Below are 15,060 nucleotides of genomic sequence, written 5' to 3' on the forward strand. Positions count from 1 at the left end.
TGGTCTTGGGCCCTGGATCCCAGGGAGGGGGATAGGTTGAGGTCAGGGTCCCATTTGCGCAATAGCGATCCCTTGCCGGTGTTTGTCCAACGAGTACTTCGTGTGGGTGCTCTGCCCCTCCCTGCCCTCGGCCTCCGGGAGCTTGTGTGAGCGCATTTGCAGAGCTGACCTCTCATCCACGGGCCTTGAGCTCAGTGTCAGGAAGGGCTGTAGCGGTTCAAGGGTAGGCAAGACCTGGTGGTGGCCAATAGAAGGCTCCACTTCTTGGGGAGGTCGAGTCGCAGAGCTTGTGGGGTTCAAGCAGAGCAGGAATCTGTGCTGTTTCTCAGTTCCTCCCGTCTTGTTCTCTGCACCATCACTGGCTGCCCCCGCCAGATGGACAGACGGACGTGTCGTCCTGCATGGCAGACGCCGGGCCCTACTCTGCGCCCAGCTCTGCTGCTGAAGACAGGGCCTGCGCCCACAGGCCAGACCCTGTGTGGCCTGTGCAACGTGGCCTGTCACCTGAGAAGGGTTTTCACATCTTCTGATGTTTGAGAAAATCAAGAGGAATAATACTTCATGAGCCATGAAATATAAGAAACTGATTTCTGTTTCATAAAGTTTTATTGGAACGCAGCCATGTGTATTCACACTGATGGTCTGCGTCTGCCTTCCTGCTGCGGGGACAGACTAGAGTCCCTGTGACAGAGCCCGCGCAGCCTGCGGGCTGAAGGAGGTGCACACACACACACACACACAACCTACACACACACTCTAAGAGCTGGAGTCCCTGTGACAGCAGCCTGCGCAGCCTGCAGGCTGAAGGAGGTGCAAACACACACAACACACACACACACACACAACATACACACTCTAAGAGCTGGAGTCCCTGTGACAGCAGCCTGCGCAGCCTGCGGGCTGAAGGAGGTGCACACACACACACACACACACACACACACACACACTCGCTCTAGGTCACACAGACGCACGCACGCACGCACGCACACACAGAATCTCTGTGACAGAGCCCGTGTAGCCTGCGGGCTAGAGGCACACACACACATCCCCCTCTAGGTTCACACGCCCCTGCTCTAGGAAGACAGACACATACAGAATCCTGTGACAGAGACCGCATCGCCTTTGAACTGAAGGCGTGCACACACATACTCACACACACTCATTCACTCTGCCTGGTCTAGGCAGCCACGGTCCCGGTGGGCGGACTCAGATTCTGTGGTTGGTCGTCCACAAACTAGAAGCTGTCTTGACCCTTCTGTCTCCACGTGCTGCTGTTGGCACAGCTCTGCAGGGCTGGCTGCTCTCAGCAAAAGCCTTAAGTTCTGGGCATAAGGTGTGCCGTGGCTTCTATTTGAATTAAAAGTTGCTAACTTCTGTTTTTAGTACTCTGACTCTTTCAAAAATTTTTTTCAGTATCTGTAAGGGTGGCTGTGGTTAAAACCACAAGGGGCACGTGAGCGTAAAATCTCACAGGCCTTTCATCTTGTTCTGTGGGGGTGGATGGGTTGGGGTGAGAGTGACGTACTCCCCAGGGCCCCCGGGAGCATCCTTCTCTCCTGCCCCCCCAAATCCGCCACAGGTTGAGACCCTCCCCCCACACAGATGGTGGGGAGGCCGGCAGCCCCCCTGGAGTGTCTGCAGGGCCGCGGCGGGCCCGGCTTGCAGGGGTGTCAGGTCGCCTCGCCTCCCGTCACCCTCCTGCGTAGAGGCGCTGCACTTGGACTCCGGAAGGGATCTCCTCTCATGGGGCTCAGCGCCCCGCACCCCTTGGCCAGAGCCGAGCCTGCGTGGGGTGAGTGTGTCAGGCAGGACGGTGCTCACTGCAGGGGCGCTGGAGCACATCCTTTGTGGCTCCATCCCTGGGTCATGCTCAATGGGAGCGCGTGCTGTTGCAGAGACAGGTCCATGGGCCAGAGCACAGAACCTTCCAGAAAAGCCCGTGCTTGCCCTTGGCGTGTCTCTTTCACAGCAAGCTAGGCTGAGGCCCTTCTGAGGAGCTGGTCCATGTTCGCACATTCTTAACACAGGGTTAATTTTAGAGCTGCACCAGAACCCTGATTTGTTTTTCTAAAACTAATTGAAGTGCTATTCGTGGAGTCATTGGGAAACGAACCATCTCCTATTCAAAACATTAATCGTGTGGGGGGATATTTTTGCTACCAAGCACAACAGATATTTAAATGTCTGTCACCCAAAAGAGTAAATGTTTCTGGAGAATTTTAACATACACACAGTGACTCTTACAGACTAACCATATGTGTGTTTAGTTTTTGATGATTTTAAGTATGAAACAGAGGTTTAAAAGATGAATATGTTGCTTTACTCAGAAATAGAAAAAGTTTTAAATTTAGGCAGTGCAGCTGTCTTTCTAGTCTATTTTATTAATAAGTTAATGATTCTGTTTTTATGCTCTTAATTGCCTGGTGAATTAATCCTACAAAAGCAATTGCTTTTAAAAACTATATTATCATTACTTTGTTTTTTGTGAATTCAAATATGTTGTTAATCACCATTCCACAAGTATGACTTTGAGAAAATGTTATTAGCAAACTTTTTTTTCTCATGACATCTAAACCTTATCATTGTTACGGTGTAGGGTTGGCAGCTGGATTTTAAGTCCAAACTCATTGGTAAAGAACCCGCCTGCCAGTGCAGGAGATGAGAGTTCAGCCCCTAAAGGAAGGCATGGCAACCCACTCCAGTATTCTTCCCTGGAGAATCCCATGAACAGAGGAGCCTGGTGGGCTACAGTTCATGGGGTTGCAAAGAGTCAGCTGCTAACAACAGGTTCAGGAGGAAAATGACTGAGAAGACACCTCAACGGACCACGTTCTCCACCTCATGAGCATTTTCAGTCAAAGCAAGGACCCCGGAGGAAGCGTGCTACTTCCAGAGAGGGGCACGTAAAGTCCTCCGGTAAGAACGTGAGACAGGTCCTGGCCCCTGTGCCTGTCAGGGAAGCTCAGAGCTCCTTTGTCAGAGGCAGCCTGGGGCCGCTTACTGCGGAAGGTGCGGAAAGTGGAACCTGAATCCAGGGAGGTTAAGAAGCCAGGAGGCTGGGGCGCTGCAGGAAGTGCCCGCAGGACAAGAGGGTGTCTGAAGCCACACAGTAGCAGACAGTCAGTTAAACGTGCGCCCAAGGGCGCTACACGAAGCATTTCCCTTTGAAAGCTGCAGATCGTCGGTTGGCATCTCGTCTGACGGGTGCCCGCGTCCTGGACGCTCCCAACTGCCTGGACAAGCCTGGGTCCCCGTGGGAGGAGGCCCACGCCCCACCCCCACCCCCCGAGCTCTGCGCTCTGTCCTCTGCTCCTGGGGGTCGCCCCTCCTCGCTCCCCTGCGTCCCTGTCTCTAGGGACACTCAGGGATACCTGGGACTCTGGGCAGTGTTGACCAGTGAGCCCACTTCGGGGTCCTTGGGACCGTGTGGCTTCTCTCTCCCCACTCTCTGTGGCGTCTGCTCCCGTGCCAGCGGCTCTCGGGGTTGTGGTCCCAGGGCAGCAGCAGCAGCACCCGGGCACTTGCCCAGGCCCCGTCCCGCCTCCGTGCCCATGGCTCTCGGGGGCCAGGGTGCCCTCCAGGGGGCACCTTCCAGTGCCAGCCTGTGCTGTTTTCCTGTAACTTTGTGGTTTTGTGGAGCAGGATGGGAAATAACTGTCCGCTAATACTCAGTTCATCTAACTGTCTGCTCCTTTATTTTAGGTTCTTATAGTTAGATTTAGTTCCTATTTGGTCTTGATTTAAAATTGTCTTCAGGTGTTCGTAATTTCTTTTTAGTAAGTGTTTTAACAGTTAAAATTTTTAAAGAACTGGAAGACATGAGATATTGGGTTGGCCAAAAAAAAATTCTGTCCAGTTTTTCTGTAATATCTTAAAACATCTCAAAGGAAAAAAAAGGTAAAAGTCCCACCTTCCCTCTCCCACCACCTCCTCCTGCTCTGAGAACTGCTGCCGGCCGTTCTTTCCTTGCAGAAGCTGCACAGGCACGCGCGCCTTTGAACACGTCAGTGGCTCCTGCTTGTCTCACGGCTCCGCCACTTAGGGTCCTTTTCAGTTTTTTGACACATCTTGGATGTGTTTTCACACTCAGGTGGACAGCTCTCCGTCCTTTAAAGGGGTCGTGGTTATTTTTGCCGTGAATGCCTCCTGGCGCCTGCTGTCAGAGCGGCGGTGGCGTGCTTTTCAGCAGGGGTGTTGTGCTTGGGCCCGGGCGCTCCCTGCTCAGCGTCCCTGGCTCTGCCTTTGGGTGCTAGCCTGGCCTCAGGCACACGCACGGGCGGCAGTGTGTCCTGCTCCCGTCTGCCTGCACACCCGCCTTCCCAGGGGCCGGCGTCTTGGTGCATCCTTTAGGGGAGAACCACATTATATAAATAGTTTCTTCCCCTGTAAGTGAATATGTTTTATTGATACCCCCGTCTTAAACACAAGTAATCCATAAATGCTGTGGATTGGACAAGTACACTGAGCGGAACGGGACGGTGTGCCATCACCTGCTCCCCGCGGAATCCCGTTTCCTTCCCCAGAGGAAACGGTCGTGATTCGACGCGTGTCAGTCCAGATGTTTTTCCGTCTGCTTGGACTCTTCAGCGTGGAGTCCTGCTCCATAAACGTGCTTGGGTTTGTCTTTCTCACTTGACGTTGCGTCTTGGAGAACTTTCTATGTTAAGACTCGTATCTCTGCCTCACTTCAAGTTGTAAGTTTTTTTTTTTGTTTTTTTTTTTTTTAATATGATTTCAGCCTTACGGGGGTGCTGGGAGGCAGTGCGAGGAGAGCACGTCTGCCCTTGTCCGCATGCTCACCGTTTTCTGTGCTTTGCCTCATCTCCCCGCCCCTCGCGTGTGTGTTTATACCCATGGGGACGCACATGTGGAGATGCTCTCCTCCTGAATCACTTGCTGCTGCGAGCAAGGGTGAATACAAGGGCTACAGCGGAACTAAGGTTTTGATCGATGGGAGCAAATTCATCTCTAAACAAACTTGAAGACCAGGTGCCCATTCACCTGTTCTTAATCAACTCTTCATAAATCTACCTGCCTAATGAGAAGGCAGAAAATGGTATCATCGTTTGTTACAATTGCCTGTTTGCATTCATTTTTCCGTTGATTTTCTTAATATATCCCTTGCCGATTGGGAGGGGGTGGGGGCAGAGGGGAGGGTCGTTTAACTTTTTCAAAACGTGAAGACTTCACGTCCACATCAGCATCAGCCTTACCCGGGGACCACACTCGTCTCACATCTGAGCCCGTGTGTGTGCACGTCCTCCTGGCCCCACGCAGGACGAGGGTGCCCACGCCAGTGGGTAGAGTGCCCAGGCTTGTCTGGCGTCTGCCTTCAGGGGTTTACGGCAGCTGATGAGCGTCCCGGTGCCTTTTCTCCCTCGACCTGCTTCATCCTGGGGGGGGGTGGGTGTGGTCAAGAGCCTTAAAGTTTGCTTTTGAAAATTAAAACACTTGGTTCCGTCTGGGTCAGGGGTGAAGGCCGTGGAGCCTGAAATGTGTCCTGTGTCTGGAAGCCCCTTGCTTCCCCGGGGCTGGCAGCTCGAGTGGGGGTCCACTTTCAACAGCACCCTTCTCTCTCCAGCGCACGGGGCTGATTCTGCTGATAGCTGTCGTCATGGCAATTTCTGGGAGTCTACAGGGATTAGAGCCTTAACAGGGACAATCTCTGGTTCTAATTCAACCCTCAAGTCAAGTAGTTAACGAGACGTGGTATGTTAGGAGGTATGCCCACGATTCTGATTGATTCATGTTGGCAGCAGGGTAAGGACTTTGTATCTCATCCCGTGAGTCTACCTGTCATGTGTCAGATGGGGGCGGCAGGACTGAGACGTCAGCGCAGTGTTCGCACAGACAGTGGTACCATGAGAGGTGGGAGAGTGTAGGACGGCCGGACGCCCCCTGACCTCTGCCTCCACGGGACCCCGCGGGGTTGTGAGAGGGGCGGTGCGGCAGGAGCAAGGCTCCTCTTGTTCCCTGTCTCCAGGCTCTTGGAATTAAGCCTAATCGCCGTCACCACGGAGGATGACAGGTTAACTGTGCTGCTCAATTTTATGAATGAGAAGTTGCTTTAACTGCCAAGTACTCCCTTTTAGTATAGGACTTGGAGTTTTGGAAACCATGAGATAGAAATGGTATAACCGTTTCTGTATATAACATGGGCATATAATGGGGCTTGGCATACAGCCAGGGGAGAACCAGCACGGGGGGTGGGGTTTGAAATCAAGTGACCAGTGCTGGGTGGCTGCTGCTCAGCCTCAAGTTGTCTGGTTTTGAAAATATTGTTAGCTCACACAAAAATTGCAACCAACTTTTCAAGTCCAGCAGGGACATAGACACATTTGTATCTCAAGGTGGTTGATAGTTATTTACTGTTGACCCGTGATGAACACCGTGGGGGTGTTGGGGATGCCAGCCCTGCACACAGGTGAAACCTGTAACTTATAGATGGCCTCTGTGTCCTCAGCTCCTTCGTGTCCACAGTTCTTCCGTGTCTGCGAGTGGTAGATTCTGAGGTGTTACACAGCAGGTGTGTGTATGTACACGCCGCACGTCTCTGTACATTCATCCACGGACGCTTAGGTTGTTCCCTATCTTGGCTATTATAAGTAACACTGCTGTGAACAAAAAGGAGTGTGTATCTTTCTGAGTTAGTGTTTTTATTCTCTTCAGATAAATACCTAGAAATAGGAATTGCTGGGTCATATGGTAATTGCATGTTTTAAATTTTTGAAGAGCCTCCAAAATGTATTTCCATAGCGGCTGCACCTGTTTTTAGCAGAGTTGTTGATTTTAGAACTTTGATCGAAGGATCCAGTCATAGTGGGCTTTAAAGTTCTCATTAATAATCAGTGTGAGAGCGCCTCTTCTAAGCGTTGAATAGACTCTCGGTCTCAATTTTGAGAAAGTGGTTTTGTGTCTTTAAGGATGACATGGCTGTTAATATCAAGAGGGAAGCAGTTACTGGCTTGATTTGTCTTGCTTCCCCACGTACACAGAGGAAGCCTGCCTCTTTTGGGGCATGTTTTGGAAAGGTACAGAGGATCATGAGACTGTTGGTGGGGACAGCCAGGCAGCGAGGACTCTGAAGTTATGAGTAAAAAGTCGAGATGCAAGAAGAAGCTTTTGAGAAGATGTGTAGGTGTCTCGAGGAGTATGAGTGAGTTCTCATCATTTGAGAGCATAGAAGTCATCCCACTCCCCGGGAGCATCGGACTCTTGCTGGGGGTGGCTGAGAAGCGCAAAGCCGCGTGTGATTCTGAGGATGCCCGCTCTAGGGCGGTCCTGTGAGCCAGGGAGGTTTGGTTTATTTTTGCTTTCTCTTGAGTTTGGGGAAAATAAGCAGCCCCAGTATTGACACTGATATCGTGTGATCAAAGTCAAAATTACATGGTTTCAAGATGAACTTTTTTTTTCTCCTAAAACTACCATTGCTTTCATTTGTTTTTAATCATCATGGTCATTTTGAAGTTTCAAATACAATTAAGGAGAAGACAGCTCACGGGGGAGCTTGGGCTATTGTTTGTTCGTTTTTTTTCAAAGCAGGAGAAATAGCGGTGGAGGCGGCCAGAAGGAGCGACTTCCCTGGCAAGGGGCTGTGGAGGCAGCTGGGCCTCACTTTTCACAGGAATGTTACACCCGCCCTCAGAGGTGTGTGCGGGGTGCAGACAGAGTGGCGTCAGGATGCGCGTGCTCGCAATTTCCCGCCGAGCTGGGGGGCGCTTCACCCCGCGGCATCGTCGGCAGCTGCCTGTGTCTGCTCCGCTCTGATCAAGGAGAGAGATCACTTACAGGCGTCTGGAGCAAATGTGGCTTCTTTCAGGCAGCCCCAGGATCACTTTTTTAAGTGATTAGTTTCTAAACACAGGTCATGATTCTCGTCTTAAGTAGTTCACTTTGGTGATTCTGTGACATTGCCATACCTCTTGCTTTTCACCGAGGACACAAAGTCTGGTTGAATAATTCTCGGCTCGGAAATAGTCCTCATGCTGAACGGTGACCCCCTTCAGGCCTTCCAGGGGATTCCCTCTCTCCCGGGCCTCTCTCGGTGAATACTCTGGACCAAAGAGGACAGTCTAGCCTAGGGGTCAGCACGCTTCTGCTGTGAAGAGCCAGGTGGGAGGTGGTGTGGGCTTTGGGGCCAGACGGGCTCTGATGCCACACTTAGCTCTGCTGTGAAGGGGCCGCCGGCAGCGGAGATGTGACAGGTAGCTGGGCTCGCGCCTGGGTCTGGCCTGCTGTGGGCAGGCCCCTGGTCGCTCTTGCCTCCCCGTCCTCGCCAGCCCCTTTCCCTCGGGGAGCACAGTCTGGTATCCCACAAGCAGGGCCCTCACCCCCGGTGGTCCTGAAAGCACCGGGACCTTCCTCACGTCTCCAGGTGAACAAGGCGTGGCGTGACAGCCCGGTGGCTGTAGTGATCTGAGAAGCCTGTGTGTGTGCTCTGTACACAGCGCCTGAGACGGGCCTCTGTGGGGCTGCGGCACCGGCCTTTCCAGTCTGCGGACGAGCTCTTCCGTGCTCGGCGGTGCTCTGGTGACCGAGTTCTGAGTGTCATGCGCTCCAGTCCCCCATTTCTTCTGCTCCTTTCTGTGCTGTTGCGTCTCTTCTCACCTCCAGACCCGTTCTCTCACGTGCTCTTCTAGGAGCTTTTGTGTTTGGGTCTCTGCCTTGGAGGATGTGTGGCTGTCAGGGTCTGTACACTGCCATCCCTGCTGCATAACCGCCTCGGGTGGCCCCCCGGGGGCCGTCTCTGCAGGTCCGTCTGCAGGCTTCTGGTCTGTTCTCTCACCATCCCACGCTGTCTTACCGGCAGTGTCTTGAAGTCTTGGCGTCTGGTAGGGGAAGTCTGCCCCCGTGTCCTTGTTCAGGAGGGCCCTGTCCATGTCCACGTCCAGGGCAGGGTCAGCTTGAAGTTTCCACTCTCCAGGAGAACAGAGCCCTCCTGGGGTCTGAACTGAGGTTGCGGTCACTCTTGTCATTTAGGGGAGATTGGCATAGTTACAGTCAGCACAGGTGTTTTTAGTCTTGTGAGCAGAGACCTTACATGTCTTTCATTAGCGGATTCCTTTGGATTCTCTTAATAGTTTTGGATGCTGTTCTAAACGGTATAATCTAAGCTCTTGTTTTCGTGTTCTGTTTGCTGTTCTTTGTTCTAATTCGAGGTTTCCTCGTTAAGGTGGTTTGCTGTAGAGGCATGTCGGGCATGTCACTCAGCCGATCTGAGAACCTCGGGGTGGGTGGGTGGGCGTCTCTGATCTCAACAAGACTCCCCCTAGGTCTGCGTTCAGCTGCCTGTCCAAGAGCCACCAGATGGAAGTGCTGAACGTTTCCCCCGAACCTCTTTTAGATGCAACTTATTTTTAAATAGGAACATATTAGTGTTGAATTTGACCCTGATTTTTAAAGGTGTGATCCAAGGATAAAAACAGTGATACATGAAGCGATGTTCAACATCACTAATTACTAGGGAAATGCAAATCATAACCACAGTGGGATAGTACCTCATGCCCATTAAAAGGGCTGTTACCAAAAAGGTAAGAAGTAACAAGTGTTGGTGAGGGTTGGAGAAAAGGGCACTTTGGGTGGGAATGTGAATCGGTGCAGCCGCTATGGAGAACAGTGTGGAGGTTTCTCAGAAAACTGAAAACAGAGCTGTGGTCTGTCTGTTCTGCTTCTGGGTATTTACCCAAAGAATGTGAAGGTGCTCATTCAGAGACATGCACCGCTGTGTTCATTCAGCGTTTACTGTAGCCAAGGCGTGGAAGCAACCTAAGCGCCCATCAGCAGATGGATGGATAAAGAAGATGTGAGGCAGACGCACTCACACTCACACAAAGGCATACCAAGCCATCAGAAACCTGCTCTCGCCGTTTGAGACAGCGTGGACTTAGAAGGCATTGTGCTGAAGGGAACAGATGACGGCATTCGTGCGTGACGTTTCTGTGTGTGTGTAAGTGGACAGACAACACAGGGTGCTGGTTAGAGGGGAAGGGAGGTGGAGGAGGGCAGGATGGGCGGACGGGTAGCGGCATGAGACCAACGGACACTTCGGACTCTGCTGACGAGCATGCCGCAGGGTGCACAGAAGGCGCGTGAAACGTACAGTGTTACAAACCAGCGTTGCCTCAGTTTAAACACTGCAGCCACAGTCTTTAGAATTACCCTCTCTCCTCATTCTAGGCTAGCAGAAGCCGGACGTGTCTGTCACTGAACCGTGGCTGAGGTGATGAGGAGTGCAGCAGGCTGGGCACAAAGGCGGTGAAAGCGGCAGCCTGCGCTGCTGTGTGTGTGCGGCGAGCGCGGCGTGTTTCCAGTGCCTGTGCTGCTGCGTGTGTGCAGCGAGCGTAGCGTGTTTCCAGTGGGTGCGGGATGCACGGCGGGGCCTGGGCAGGCGCTCTGCGTGCGTCAGTCACCCGATCCCACGGTCGCCCTGTGGGGCGGCTGCCAGTGAGCCGGGGAGCCAGCAAGGACTCAAGGTGGTCTGACTCGGGAGCCCAGCCCACAGCTGCATCAGATGAGAGGATGAGAGTGAGACTGAAAATCTTCGTCGGGCCTTGCACGGCCTCAGCCAGGACCGGCAGGGCAGCAGCCTGGGCCTCTCCTGCTCCTCCAGCTGTTCTGGCCTCGTTCTCGTGGCGGTGTCCAGGACACAGTGGGGCAGGCTCCTGTCCACAGCCCCTCGAGTCTCTGTTCCAGCTTCGAGGCTGCCAGAGTCCGCCAGTCCACAGCGGGAGACCCGGGGACGGCGAAGGGCGGGGATGCGGTGGAGTTCAGAATTGGGCCGTAGTTTAGTTAAAGGTTCACTCTGTTTCCAGCAGAGTGTTTTATCACGAGTCGATGTTGCATTGCCTACATGTGTTGAGATTTTTCTTTCCCATTTGTTCCTTTAAATGGGTCAATTACTCTGGGTTCTGCTCCTTCCTCATCCCCTCTCCCTAAACACCAAATCAGCCTTGAGCTCCTAGAATTAACTCAGCTTAGCTATGATATTTTACGCTGTTTATACACAGTTGCATTTGCTTTACTAAATAATATTATAGACGTAAGATCCTATTGGCACTGACCTGTAATGTTCCCCTCTTGGAATAGTGATCTGACTGTTCAGATTTCACTGGTTTTAGTCTTACAGCACCTTATATAATTTGAATGTAAACATATATGTCAAACCAACAACTGTCTGTTGAGGTTCTGCTGTTTGAATAGGTAATTTTTTTGCATTTAGAAAAGTGAGATAGACATCACACCATAATGCATGCTCTGAAAGTGCTGTACTTCAGATTTTATTGAACACATCCTCATGTTATGCAGCCCAGCCGCCATTCTGTCCCTCAACATTGCCTTCACTTTGGAAGGAAACCTTAGCCTGTTGGAATCCCTCCCCTCTCCACCTTCCTCCCGGCCCCTGGCAACTGATAACTCACTCTGCGCTTCTGTGGGTTTGCCTGTTCTAGACAGTTCATGTAAATGAAACCAACTGTGTGGATTTTGTGTCTGTATTCTTTTATTTGGCGTGTTTTCAAAGTTCATCCGTGTTAGTGATTAAGTGGGTGCCTCGTCCCTTTTTTGGCTGGATAAGTCTCCTCAGTGTGCATATTCCATGCTGTTGATGGACGTCTGGGTCACTCCCTCGTTTAGCTCCTGTGCGTAACGCTGCTGTGAACACGTGTGTGCGTGCTCTTGCTTGGACATGTTTTCAGTGTTCTTGGTTAAATCCCTGGAGCGGGGTCACTGGGTGGATGACTGTGTTTTCAGTACAGACAACATACTTGGCCCTTCTTCCGGGAGTTGATTCCTCACACCAGATGTTTTGAACGTTAAAGATATTCTGTGTTCTGAGTAAATTTCCTTTAGGTCCTCATGAGATAAATCTTGACTAAAACGAAGCTGAATTCTGAGTGAGCGTCACAGGTACTTAGAATGCTTCCTGAAAGTTCCCTGTGGGTTGAATTTTGACCTCGTTCTCATGGTCTGTAAACTCTCTGAAAGTGCAGTTAGAGCTTGTCTGGAAGGGCAGGTGACAAGCCTGAGGTGACCGTCTCTGGCCCCAGGCCTGCCCTGTGGCCCGTCTGACCCTGCCCTTCCCCCCAGGCAGTCACCCTAGCCCAGCGGCTGAGCTCTGAAGACAGCATCAAGTCCTCACCGCCAGTTTCCTTTTAAAATAAAACCATATCTTCTCATTTTCTCATGGAGCATCCTAAGTTCAGGGACACACTGTGTTTCTGCGGTGGAGGTCCAGCCCCACGTCCATGCCGGGTGGGTCTGGGGGCCATCAAGGGGCCGGCACATCCTCCTCCCCTCCCCTCCCCTCCCCTCCGCCTGGATCAGCTCTGCGCCTGAGGCTCCACGTTAGAGTCTCTTTAAGGAGGAAGGCCCTCGTGTGTCGGGGAACGCGGGGAAGGCCACCGCCTTGGTGCACTCGGGGGACCCACTGGGTGTGCAGTCCGCTCCGTTGTGTGCTCAAGTTGTGTCTGACCCTCTGTGACCCCGTGGACTTGGCTTCCCTGAGAGCTCAGTTGGTGAAGAATCCGCCCACAGTGCAGGAGACCCCTGTTGGACTCCTGGGTCGGGAAGATCCCCCGGAGAAGGGATCGGCTGCCCACTCCAGTGTTCTGGGCTTCCCTGCTGGCTCAGCTGGCAAAGGATCCGCCTGCAATGCGGGAGACCTGGGTTCGATCCCTGGGTTGGGAAGATCCCCCAGAGAAGGGAAAGGCCACCCACCCCAGTGTTTGGCCTGGAGAATTCCGTGGACTGTATAGTCCGTGGGGTCTCAGAGTCGGGCACGCCTGCACGACTCTCACTGCACTTGCGCTGTGTGCTGTTTCTTTGCCTTCGTTGTCTCTTGTTCCTTCTGGTTTGGGGAGGCTGAGCGTGTGTGTGTGTTGGTCTCTTGGTCTTTCAAAGACCCTCAGGGAGTGACTTCTCTTGGGTCTTAGAAGTACCAGGTCATCGACTTAGGCAGTACATTTCTCGTTTAGAATCGTCTTTTAGTGGGGTTTCCAGCCTTGCCCTGGCCTCCAGGAAGCCCAGCCTGTGTTCCGCTCTTGCTGACCAGGTGCAGGGCCTCAGCTTCCCGCGGCGCTGTCTCCCCGGCTTCACCTTGTTGTGGGCGAGTTGTGTGTTCAGCAGCTTTAACTTTGTGGCTTTACTGATCTCTCCTGCCCATCTAGAACACACACTGAGCTGCGAACCTCGAGTCATGGTCGTGTTTGAGAACACAGTTCAAGTCAGTGCAGGTGCTCTTCTGATTTAAGCTGTTGCTCATTTAGAGATTAGGTGAGGGTTGGGGAGGAGGGCTGCTTTAGAAAGTCACACGAAGAACCCAGGTCTCCTGCATTGCACGCGGATTCTTTACCAGCGAATCTCCCTGCAATGCGGAAGACCTGGGTTCGAGCCCTGGGTCAAGAAGATGCCCTAGAGAAGGGAAAGGCCACCCGCTCCAGTATTCTGGCCCGGAGAATCCCATGGCCTGTGTAGTCCGTGGGGTCACAAAGAGTCGGATGCAACTGAGCAACGTCATTTTACACGAGGAAGAAGGAGTGCTGCTCTGCTGTCCTCTGACGCGTGGTGCACGAGACCCAGACTGTGATGGGGCACGTGGGCAGCACCGGAAGTCCTGGTGACGGGGTCCACCCCGGTCCCCAGCTGTTGGCTTTGCAGATGGAAGGCTAAAGTAGGCCTCGCCGTGAACATCAGCAAACACCCTGACCTTATTAGCCTTACTCTGGGTGATAATGTGTGATCCAAGAAGGGGTGTTTGGAGTCTCGGCCTCTGAGAGGCGCCCCTGTACCCCAACTAGGAAGTCGGCGCTTGAGCATTTTAGCCAGGAACGTACTGAGCGCAGTAAATGCAGACTGAGCTGACTTCACCTGGAGTAGAGCTCGGGTTGTACTCCACATATACCTGACCACAAGTATGTCTTCCTTTAAGATGCAGGATTTAAAATTATTGGGCAGGCACCATTAAACAGGGAGATCAGATTATAATCGATTACTTACTTCTCTTACTGAAGCAGTAGTTGCAAAAGTTAGTTCTAAAAGTCAGTGCAAATTTTGTAAAGGAAAGTGTTGAGCGAATTCAGTCCTGTGTCAAATAAAGTAGGATCGTTTTTGCAAGAAATAGAATTTTTGTAGGTAAGATGAACAGTAAGATTCCACCGCTGAAGACTCACAGCGTGTGGGTAGTTGTCATCCTTCTCGTAGTTTTTTCTTGTGAATCCTTTATCTCAGGACTAAAGAGTGTAGGTCTGACCATTTTCTGTTCCTGTTTTGAAACTTTAACGTGACACAGCATAAAGATTTTTTGCTAAGTTTTGTTCTCTCCAGCATATGACTTACGCTGGCGGCTGTTAGTGAGAAACTAAAGTGCATTGCATTTAAAGCATCACCAGTCGTACTGGATTCGCTTTAGGAACTTATCCTGATATGTGTATTTAGAATGATAGAATTTATTATTGGTAGTAGCTTTTCCTTTTTATTTTGCTTTTTCATAAGTAAAACTAAAAAGCTTGAATTTGCATCTGTAATTAAAATTTGACTCCCTGCTTGAAAGTTTTCCATCAGCCTCTTCAAAGGGCACACTTCACTTGTGAGGGTTTCCAGCTCCTCAGTCTGAGATGTTGCTGCCGACAGCTTTGGGATGCATGAGTGCCGTTTCTGCTGAACTGAGTAAAAATGATGCTCAGATTTCCTCTGATCCCTAAGGGCTCCCTGCTTCTCTGGATCCAGAAGCCCAAGTCCCTTGAGGGATGAGTGCCCCCTGGGGAACTCAGCGGACCCCCCCAGGGAAGATCGGAGCCGGCAGCAGGCTCTTCCACACAAATGCTGCAGAGGACTGACCTTTGTGCCAGGAATCCTCTGAACACAGCACAGACTCTCCGTGTCTCTGGTTGTGACCTGAACTGATCGTAGATGTTTGCAGAATATATGGTGACATACAGCAATACGTGAACCGTGAACTTCCAGATGTTTAAGCTGGTTTTAGAAAAGGCAGAGGAACCAGAGATCAAATTGCCAACATCTGCTGGATCATCGAAAAAGCAAGAGTTCCAGAAAAACATCTATTTC

The 15,060-nt window shown here is 51.8% G+C and overlaps 1 protein-coding gene across 1 annotated transcript in view; it reads left to right on the forward strand.

Moving 5' to 3' along the window:
* CDYL (chromodomain Y like) overlaps positions 1-15,060 on the forward strand; it is a 96,479-nt gene that overhangs the window by 63,099 nt on the left and 18,320 nt on the right. The gene's annotated exons all lie outside the window — the stretch shown is intronic.

The sequence above is a fragment of the Budorcas taxicolor genome, chromosome 11 (assembly GCF_023091745.1).
Source record: "Budorcas taxicolor isolate Tak-1 chromosome 11, Takin1.1, whole genome shotgun sequence".
Classification (NCBI taxonomy): domain Eukaryota; kingdom Metazoa; phylum Chordata; class Mammalia; order Artiodactyla; family Bovidae; genus Budorcas; species Budorcas taxicolor.